The 9,315-nt window shown below is 50.2% G+C and overlaps 1 pseudogene; it reads left to right on the forward strand.

The window, feature by feature from the left end:
- The first annotated feature begins 2,118 nt into the window (after window positions 1-2,118).
- LOC147977323 (chaperone protein ClpB1-like) lies at window positions 2,119-4,689 on the forward strand (annotated as a pseudogene).
- Window positions 4,690-9,315: the final 4,626 nt, after the last annotated feature.

The following is a 9,315-nucleotide window of genomic DNA, read 5'->3' on the forward strand; positions in this document are numbered from 1 at the left end:
ACACTTCAGGCAAGGTTTGCAGGAACCACACATTTACGGAATTGTGCCAAAAGCACTAATTTTTTTCATAATTTTTTAAAAAAAATACTAGTTGACTGCTTTAGCTCATTTAATGACGATTATGACAGGTGGAGCCCACTTTTGTTGACGTGGCGTAACGGTTGAAGACAGACGTTATACGTTCTTTTTTGCCAAAAACTCCTTAAAAAACAAAACAGCCAGCCACCTCTCCCAACACTGCTGTCCCCTTCCTCCCGGCCTCGCAAGCTGCGCCGCCGTTGACTGATGTCCGAGCCGGTGAAGCACGAGCGCGCCGGCGTGCGGGTCGAGGCCATCGGGTCAGCTCGGAGCGGTGGAGGCCGATGTGCGCACGGGCGGCAGCGGCGTCGGCCGCGACGGGCGCGAGCAGCAGCCGCGTCGGTCGCGCATGGGCGTGAGCTGTGGCGGCCCCGACCATGCGGGCATGCTGTTGGTCAGCTCGGAGCTTCGAGTGGTGGAGGCCGAGATGCGCACAGGTAGCACTGGCGCGGGCCGCGACGGGCACAAGTAGCAGCCGCGCTGGCGCGCACGGGTAGCGCCGCGCCGGCCGTGTGTGGGCGAGAGCACCAGCTCGGGCCACAAGCAGCAGGCGGGATGGGAACGAGCAGCAGCAGCCGCCCCGGCCGCGTGTGGGCGCGTGCCGTGACCCCATGAGCGAGCAGCGGCATGGACGGGAATGAGCAACAGCCGCCGCCGCGCCGGCCGCGCATGGGCGCGTGCTGCGACGCCGTGCGCGAGCAGCAGCAGGGACGGGAACAAGCAAGAGAAGCCGCGCTGGCCGCATGTGGGCGTGAGCAGAGGCGCCGACGCCTATGCTCCAGGTGAGCTGCTCGGGTGGCTCGAGCGCGAGCTCCATCGGCCCAGGCGACATGAGTCAACGGTGAGACAAATCTAGGAGCCGATTACTTTTTTGTTTTTTGATTAAGAGGGTATTTGTAAAATTACAGGGTCAATTTTGTAAATCTAGAAAAACCCTCACCTAACCGTGTCTATCCTGAACCGTTACGCCACGTCGTCATTTGCGGGACCCGCATGTCATAATCATGTTCAAAACGGTCTAAGCCATCAACTAGTGTTTTTTGCAAAAAATTGTGAAAAAAATTAGTGCTTATTGGCACACTTCCGTAAATGTGTGGTTCCTGCAAACCTTGTCTGAAGTGTTGATATTTTTTGCAATTCACTCCTGCAGTGGGGGTCGAGTAGTGTGGTTTAGCGACCCTTGAGACTCGACCGGAACAGCAGAGACTCAACGCGGTAATAGCGACGAGGCGTGCAGTGCGCAAGGGGCATGAAGACGAGTCAGGGCTCTGGTGGTCATACACTGATTAATCGGATGAATTCTTGAACAGGGCCGTGCCCCGAGTTCATCTCGTCTAGAAGCACATACAGATGCCTCCGTTGTCTAGGCCATGATCTTGCACCACCATCATGCTCAGTGCGCAAGGCATATGCACGTGGATGTTGCCGGCGGCGCTGCATCCAGCAGGGCGTCTGACATGGGAGAGAAGGAGCAGAGATATACATTAGTAGTAATATTTTAGCACGAGGAATTTAATTAAGAAAGAAATAATAAAAAGTTAATTAGGAAAGAGAAACATTAGCGAATCATTTTTTTAGGGCTTAGCGAATCCATTTTGCTGGCAGATTTCTTGGCCAACAAAACCAGAATAATAATTAGAAAAGAAAAAAATGTTTCCGTTGCTGCTTGCAGCATAAGAGAACGGAAACTTGCGATTAAGTTCTTTCGTAATACAGCTCAATAAATCTGATGCGTATACGGCATACCTGATGAACGACCCATCTCCCAAACAAGAGCGACCATTGTTGCTGGAAGCTGCTAACAATTGATCGCGGACATATCCATCGGAATTGCCTGCGCCGGCGCCGATGTCGTCCTCGTCAAGGTGGACGTTTGCCCCGCCGTCCCACCAACCAACCAGCTTGTCAGCACAATGGAACAATGCCAGCGACGTCACCAAGGCTGTTATCTTGTCCGGAGCGACGGCGACCGTAGCGCTGGCGTCGATGATCCTGTGTGATGTGGCGTGGAGGAAATATGACCGGCGCCGGCGGCGCAAGGCAAGCCTGACGACGTTCGGACGGGATATGACGGCCACTGCAGGCGAGGGCGACCCGGTGGTCGGCCGTGAGGACGAGATCGACCGCGTCGTCCGCATCCTCTGCCGCCGGACCAAGAACTGCGCCGCGCTCGTCGGAGCAGCGGGCGTCGGCAAGACGGCCATCGCCGAGGGTCTCGCGCAGCGTGTTGCCGCCGGTACGGTTCCTGCGCCGCTTGTCGGGGCGCGGGTCATAGAGCTCAACGTCGCGGGCTTGGTGGCGGGGACCGTCTGGCGCGGCATGTTCGAGGAGCGCATGAAGAACGTGATACAGCAGGCGGAGGAAGCCAAAGGCAAGGTGATCCTGTTCATCGACGAGATGCACATGCTTCTCGGTGCCGGCAGGTGCGAGGGCGGCCGCGTTGACGCCGCCAACATGCTCAAGCCGGCGCTGGCCCGTGGGCGCATCCGCTGCGTCGGCGCCACCACGTTAGACGAGTACAGCCAGCACATCGAGAAGGATGCCGCGTTCGAGCGTCGGTTCCAGAAGGTGCATGTGGATGAGCCGACCGAGCAGGCGACCGTTGGCATCCTCCGGGGTCTAAAGAAGCGTTTCGAGGAGCATCATGGCATCAAAATTCAGGATGCTGCAATTGTTGCTGCGGCGCAGCTCGCTGGCCGCTATGTCACCGGCCGACAATTTCCTGATAAGGCGATTGATCTGATTGATGAGGCTTGCACAAGCACAAAAGGAGGACAAGCATTTGTTAGCCCTGATCATGTCGCACAGGTAGCATTGTTTTTCACATTACTAATATGCCTAATTGTTTCAATGTAATATGATATGCCTAATTGTGTCATTGCGCTTGAATCTTTTACTTTTGAAGGTTGTGAGCCGATGGACTGGAATTCCTGTCGCGGTACTTGATCCAGAGGAGACGGAAAAGCTAATCCATCTTGCAGATAGATTGCACGAACGAGTTGTTGGTCAGAATGAAGCTGTCAATTTAGTTGTGCAAGCGGTGTTACGTTCGAGGGCTGGTCTTGATCCACCTGGACAACCAATAGGTTCTTTCCTTTTCTTGGGTTCGACCGGTGTTGGAAAGACAGAGCTTGCAAAAGCTCTCGCCGAACAGTTGTTTGACAATGAAAAGATGTTGCTTAGATTTGATATGTCTGAATACGTCAATTCTGGATCTGTGATGCGCCTCATTGGAGCACCCCCAAGGTTTAAGTTTACATTATGTGCACTTTCCACATTGCATTATCAACTTATGGTTTGTCATTCAATCTTAAGTTTTACTAATACAACCCACTTCTTTTATAACACCTTAAAGTTATCATGGTTACCATGATGGTGGACAATTGACTGAGAAAGTCCGGAGCCGTCCATACTGTGTCATCCTCTTTGATGAAGTGGAGAAGGCCGATCCCTCGGTATTAAATGTATTTCTATAGCTACTTGATGATGGTGTCTTGACTGATGGCAAAGGTCGTAAGGTAGATTTCAAGAACACAGTCATCATTATGACCTCAAATCTAGGTGCAGAGCACCTAATTGCAGGAATCCGGGGTGAAAACACAATGAAAGATGCACGAGACCTTCTAATGAAAAAGGTTTGATCTTGACCCAAATAGTACATATTCTCTGAAAGATGTTTATGGCTTGAATTAATTGTTCATTTGTAGGTACATCAATATTTCAAGCCAGAGCTTCTGAACAGGTTAAGCCAGATTATTGTGTTTGACCCGCTTTCGCATGATCAACTAATGGAGGTTGTGAAAATCCAAATGAAGAGAGCCACCACCAGGGTAGCAAAGAAGGGCATATCTTTATCTGTGAGTGACGGCGCATTGGACGTCATTTTGTCAGAGTCATACAACCCAGTAAGTATATGTTGTTCTTAACTATGGTGTGATCAAACTCCATTTTCTCACAATTGTGCATATTCACTCTCTAACGGAATCATACTTCTCCCTGTTACAAATGGTGTGAGCAAACTGAGTTTTTTTTCCTAATTGTGTCTCTAACAGAATCGAATGTGCTGTCTATTTGGTAGATGTATGGTGCAAGGCCCATAAGAAGCTGGGTACAGAATAATGTGATGACAGTGATCTCGGAGATGCTTGTCAAAAAGGAAGCTAGCAAGGGCTCGACAATCTTCATCGATGTTGCAGACAAGAAGGGCCTGAAGTATGATGTGGTGAAGGAGGAGGTAGCCGATGCACGTGAGGTGTTAGGCAACTCCCACGGTGATGATTTGATCGTCGATAGTCCCACGGTGATAACGTCCACAACTCCATCGCTTTACAGAAGATTGTACTCTCGTTTCGGTTTTGCTCTGAAATAGTAGGTTCTTCTCTGAAATATATAGTAGTTCCTTGTTGTTCTTTGTGACTTACTTAGTTGGAGAAGTCGGTTGCCATTACCTTAACTGTCGACAGGACGAGAGAGCGAATGTTGCTGATTCTGTCAGATGGTTTATTGTTCCCTGCAACTCTCGCGCTTCCTGACTTTGCCAACCGAAAAACATTTTACTTGTTCTGTTTTCTAGGTCACAAAGCTAATTTCATTCATCGGAAGGTGGTATAGAATGAGGTTACCTTGGAGGAAAACAAAGGCACTAGATAGATCGTGATTGAACTTTGCTAATCACCTATGGTGTGAGGTAACCTTTTTGTGTATCTTACTTAGTTACAATATTGTTGGGCGATGCCAATAGCTCGGTGCATCCGCTACTTAAACAGAACAGTGCTTGACGCCATGGCCAACAGTTCCAGCTTTGATCGATCTGTCCTGCACCTGAACGATCACGCAAATGGGCAGGTCCATGGGACCGTGTCCTGCCTGCGTGGGCTTTCCGTTTCCCCCCAAAAAAGAAAACAACTCTATGTCAACGGTCGTAACCTTTCACGACGCTGCCATCTCTCTCGTACCTGACAGCCCCATGCAATCCCAATCCCATATGCCCATGCACCAGACATCACTTGACATTGGCTAGCATGTGTTTGACCGCTGAGGTCCGGCCGGAGTGCATGCCTTGATGCTTTCTTAAAGGCTGTAAGCATATGTGCGGTTCTTTGCTTGGGATTTGAGTTATTAAACGAAAAAAGATGGAGTTGTCCTTTTTTTTCCTTTTCAAAGGAAGATGGAGCTGGAGTTGTCACCGGTGAGATGCTAACATGCATGTCGGTTATATGGTGATAACGTATTACCTTCTTAGTAATATCTGAATTCAGATCATCTTTCAATTGTACATGTATTTAGCATGGCTAATACTCCCTTCAATCCAAAATAAGTGTCGCAGTCTTAAACATTTTTGGATCGGAGGGAGTAGTATATTCAGCCGATAGATATATACAGTTCTCATGTCATCTGCAGCCACCATCTACAATCATTCGTATAGTAAGATAGGCAGGGGGGCTGCAGGGCCCCTGCTAGACCCCCTGTCTCCGCCATTCGTTATTGCTACCTCTAAAGCAGGAGATGAATATGGTGCGGCTGTCAGGATGCACCGCGTGCGACTGGACTGGCTGGACGTAGCACAAGTCTTCATGGCTGGGGAACAAGGGGCCATTCTTCCAGGTCCACTCCATGATCTGCCCTCTCATATCTAACATGGTCTCGTCTTCTTCTTCGGTGAAGTGTCCGCCCTGGCCGAACTCCACACCCTGCTGCTCACAGAGACAGTGCGGCGGACTCCAGCCGTTGTCAAACATGTAGAGCTTGTTCCTCACAACAACGGAGTGGTAGTTTACTTTGTAGTATCGGGATAGGGACGACTTGAAACTGGCCGGCGGAGGCTCCTCAATGTCCACCCTCCCCATCTTGGTGTCGTAGACCAAGGTGATTGTTACGTCACCATACCCACGATGTGTTCTCCCTGTGACCACGATCTTGCTGCCGACGGCTCCGAAGGTAGCCGACATGGAGGCGACATCGTTTGCTGGGACGCCCGCCCTGCGGTGTCCATGTCGGTGAATGTTAGACAATGTAGAGATAGTTATCTGTTTAAACTCGTTTCTTCCTCAATACTCTTTCTCTCTCGATCTCATGTACCTGGACGAATCCTTGCGATAGTCTGATGCTTGTACGCCACGGCAGGCTTTGCCCTCTATCAATATAAACCACACGCGGCCCTACGGGGTAGACACGCTTCCCACAATACCTTACATGGTATCAGAGCCCTTCTTCTCGTACATCTAGCCTACCTCGAATAGATCGATTTGGTTGATCGCGAGAGAAAGAAGAGAGCCGCCGAGAGGAACCCATGGCAGGCACCGCCGCCAGCACCGCTGCTTCCACCGCTGACTCCATAATCGCCTCCACCATGAGCACCATATCCACCCAATCCGCAGGCCTTACTTTTGGATCGTCTTCCACCTCCAACAACCCTACCTCTCTCGGCGCACCTCCATTAGAGAAGCTCACGGGGACAAACTTCCTCCTCTAGAAGGCCATTGTGCTACCCCAGGTTAAGGGAGCACAGATGGAACACTTCCTGAATGCCGCAAGCCCGGCGCCTCCTGCCACTCTCACCGTCACCAAGGACGGGAAAGAAGAGCATATCTTCAACTACGCCCGCATGATCTGGTACGCACAGCAACAACAGTTACAAGGTTATCTGATAGCATCTCTCTCCCGTGAGGTTCTTGCCCAGGTGGTGACTCTCCAGACACCGGTTGAAGTGTGGACGACGATCCACACCACCTTCGTTGCTCAACCTAGACGCAAGAAGTCAATAACAGAATCACGCTCGCCAATCTCCAGAAGGGGAACTCCACCATGGCGCAGTACCTTGCCAAGATCAAGGCGTTGGCGAATGAGATCGCCACCATCAGCACACCTCTGTCCGATCAGGAGATGACCTCCTATGTTCTGAAGGGTCCGGATCTCGAGTACTACTCGGTGGTGTCAGCCCTTGCCGCCGGCGTTGAGCTCGTCACCACCCTAGAACTCTACAGCCAACTCCTCAGCTTCGAGGCACGGCTCAACCTGCTGCAAGGTATGAACCATCGCCAATCTTCTGTCAACAACATCTCCCGTGATCTCGGCAATGGCGGCCGAGGCCGTGGTCACCAAGGGCGTGGCCGCGATGGCGGATATGGCGGGCGCGGCAACAGCCAGAGTCAACCTCGTCCTGGAGGTGGTGATCTGGTGGCGGCTACAACAACAATAACACCTACGGCTCCTCCTCCAACACTCCCTGAACCAGGTGCCAACTCTGCAAGAAGCCGGGCCACGAAGTCATTGAGTGCTGACACCTATTTGATGAAGACTACATGCCTGATGCATGACACGCAGCTGCTGCCATCCGGGAGCAAGGAGGAGGTGACGGTGACACAATATGGTATGCAGACTCCGGTGCCACGGATCATGTCACAAATGAGCTAGAAAAGCTTGCTCTTCGTGAGAGATACCATGGCAACGACCAGATTCACAACGCAAGCGGTGGATGTATGGAAATTCGTCACATTGGTCAAGCTTCTATTAATTCCCCTAGCCTTAAACATGATGTACTTCTAAAAGATGTCCTTCATGTCCCTCAAGCCGACAAAAATCTAGCATCTATGTCTCATTTAACTTCTGACAATAATGTTTTCTTTGAGACTCATCCCACCTATTTTTATAAAGGATCGGGCAATGAGGGAGCTCATTCATCACGGTAGATGCGTTGGAGGACTTTACCCCATCACATCAAGAGTCTTTAGTCGCAAGCGTCATCGTCAAGCTTATTCTTCCATCAAGCCCTCACTTGCAAGGTGGGATCAATGATTAGGACATCCCTCGCCAGTAGTAGTCAAGCAAATAGTCAATAAAGACAATCTTTCATTGTCAAATAGTTCAAATAATGAGTATGTGTGTGAAGCTTGTCAATGTGCCAAGAGTCACCAACTTCCTTACCCTACTTCAAATAGTGTGTCTCATGCTCCTTTGGAGCTTATTTTTAGTGATGTATGGGGTCATGCAAGAGATTCTTTTGGAAGAAAAAAAATACTATGTCAGTTTATCGATGATTCTAGCAAATTTACTTGGATATGTTTGCTTAAGTTCAAATCCGAAGTATTTTCTGTTTCTCAAGAGTTTCAAAAACTCTTTGAGAAATACTTCGACAGAAAAATTCTTGCAGTCCAAAGTGACTGAGGAGGAGAGTATGAGAAACTCAACTCTTTCTTTCGCAACATAGGCATTATTCATTATGTGTCCTGTCCCCATGCACATCAACATAATGACTTGGCTGAAAGAAAGCATCGTCACATTGTTGAAGTTGGTTTATCTCTTTTAGCTCATGCATTAATGCCACTCAAATATTGGGATGAAGCCTTCATTACGGCTATTTATTTTATCAACCGTCTCCCTAGTAGAGTCATTGGCAACACCACTCCGTTAGAATGATTGTTTCTTCGAAAACCAGACTACAACTCTCTCAAAATCTTTGGGTGTGCATGTTACCCAAACTTGCGTCCATACAATCGCCACAAACTCGAGTTTGGCTCCACTCAGTGCGTTTTCCTCGGATACAGTAATCTTCATAAAGGATATAAGTGTCTAGAGATTGCAACGGGTCGTATCTATATTTCTCGGGATGTCATTTTTGATGAAACACTTTTTCCTTTTGCCAAACTTCACCCCAATGCCGGAGCTTTATTACGTGCTGAAATTTCCCTTCTTCCAGATTCTAGGTCAAATCCTGATCACGGGGGTGAATTAACTAGAACTGATCATGTGCAAAAATCCATGGAAATTTTTGATTCTGGTGATATTTGTGCAGAAGAAGCGCATGATTTTATGTATGCAGATATTGCCAAATCAGGCGCTGGATCCTAGGAAGATGCTGGCTGCACCCCTGTCAGCCGATTGACGCGATCCGATGAGGATCTGCATGCAGGTGCGGGATCCGAGGCGCAGTCTGTCGCTGCATGTAGTCCAGGCAGATGGGTGGCCGATAGCCCACCAGGTGCGGAGCCCACCAGCGCAATCGATGCGGGCGGGGTCGACTCTTCCGGTGCCACGTGTCCGCCTGATGGGCCCAGCTGCGCCCGCAGCGGGGCGTGCACGCCCGACCGCTTCTCAGGCGCCACACGGAGCGACGCCCTTGGACGGGGGAGCCCGAGGCTGATCCCACCTGCGGCATTGGATCTGGCGCTGGATGCTGCAGATGATTCGCCCGGATCTTCTGTGGAGGGATCTCCAGCTATAGAATCCGCCTCCCCTGGA

This window comes from Triticum urartu, chromosome 4A (genome assembly GCF_056163025.1).
Source record: "Triticum urartu cultivar PI428250 chromosome 4A, HENAU_Tu73, whole genome shotgun sequence".
NCBI lineage: Eukaryota > Viridiplantae > Streptophyta > Magnoliopsida > Poales > Poaceae > Triticum > Triticum urartu.